The 1,657-nt window shown below is 54.4% G+C and overlaps 1 pseudogene; it reads right to left on the minus strand.

The window, feature by feature from the left end:
- Nucleotides 1–216: 216 nt before the first annotated feature.
- LOC148036430 (germin-like protein 1-1 pseudogene) lies at nt 217–1,393 on the minus strand (annotated as a pseudogene).
- Between the last annotated feature and the right edge of the window lie 264 nt (nt 1,394–1,657).

Below are 1,657 nucleotides of genomic sequence, written 5' to 3' on the forward strand. Positions count from 1 at the left end.
ATAATTCAAAAAGATCCTTCCTTAGCACGTTGTCTTCAATTACTATGCACGGATTTTATGCAAGAATTACTTTTGGCTTCTTCCTTCTATGGTCTCATTGACAAACTTTCATCGACATGGAATTGAAACGCCTACATTGAAGGAAAAATTTAGCTCTGATAGAAGTGCATTGTGTGCATGTGTGCGCATCCTTGACATCAAAGTTGAGAGCAAGAATAAAGAAAGACGAGACATTCTTGGCATTGACAATGGGACACACGGTTTGGAAATTGCAACTATAATGAATCAAATGGAAACAGCTCGAGGAGTGAGCACGAGGCAGGGAGACAGGTTACCAAGAGTCTTTCGATGGGATTAAGCAAAGCGAGTGGGAAAAAAAAAGGGTTCATGGTACCTATCCCGAAGGCAACTGAGCAAGGAAGGGTTGAAGAAGGAGTCTGGAATTGGAAGAGATAAGGGAGCAGAGTGAACGGGAAAGAGCATCGGAGGCGCCAAGCTGAGAGGGAGGAAGGAGGGGAGACTTAAGAAGAGAGAGAGAGAGAGAGAGAGAGAGAGATACAGTTCCAAGGGATAAGCAAGAGAAAGAGAGAGCTAGTGGAAGGCCTTCTTGATAGACTCGACTTGCTCCACAGTGAGGCCAAAGGTCTTCTCGAGGACGGCATCGGGGATGGCAGGAGTGGAGCCAAAGAGGGCACTGGCGACGAGGGAGAGGCCGGGGTTCTGGCTGTTGAGGGAAGAATAGGAGAGGGCGGTGCAGTTGCCGACCTCCAGCTGGAAATGGACGAGGCCGCGGGGGAAGACGAAGAGGTCGCCGGCGTACAGGGTAGACGAGAAGTATGCCCCAGCCGTGTCCACGAAGCCCACCAGGACGGCCCCCTGGGTGACTAGGATCACCTCGGAGGCGCGCGGATGCACGTGCGGGGGCACGAACCCCCCGGAGGCGTAGTCGATCCGCACGAGCGCCAGGCCCTGCGTGTTGAGGGCCGGGAAGCTGGCGCCCGCCGCCGCGAAGGTGATGCCGATGCCGAGTGGGTTGCTGGTGTTGCCCGCCGCCCGGAACGCCGACGATGCGAAGTCCGTGGACGTCACGGACGCCTTGCAGGGGAGGCCGTTGAAGGGGAACTGCGCGCTCTTCGCCGCGTCCGCCACGCAGTAGTCGAATATGGGGTCTGCGTCAGCTGCATCCGCCACGTGGGACGATGAGTGCACCAGCAGCAGGCTCGCTGCCGCCAGTAGCAGCATGCACACTCGATTCGCCATTAGCGCAGCTGGACTACGCACACTAGCTAGAAGAACTCTTTCCTCGGCCCCTCGTTCGTTCTCTCTCTCTCTCTCTCTCTCTCTCTCTCTCTCTCTCAGCTTCTGCTAACCATGACTCGCCGCCCCCGCTATATACGCACCACACACTTTTTAATCCCCTCAAGTGACTCCGGTCTCCTACCCTCATCAATCATTCATCCCCACCCCAGCCTTCATACACACTTCCACAAAAGGGCGTAACGTAAGCCCGAACATTACATTCACAGCCCTTACCCTTTTGGCTTTTTCTTTTTTTCCGCATTTAAAATCTAGTCATCCTCACTCGCTTAGAACTTGCGGCACTTTGAGCAAGTTGCTGATGGTGGAGGGCTGCGAGCCCAAGCCTTGCTAAGGGAGT

This window comes from Lygodium microphyllum, chromosome 5 (assembly GCF_053477565.2).
Source record: "Lygodium microphyllum isolate KBCC chromosome 5, Lygodium_microphyllum_v1.1.10, whole genome shotgun sequence".
NCBI classification, from domain to species: domain Eukaryota; kingdom Viridiplantae; phylum Streptophyta; class Polypodiopsida; order Schizaeales; family Lygodiaceae; genus Lygodium; species Lygodium microphyllum.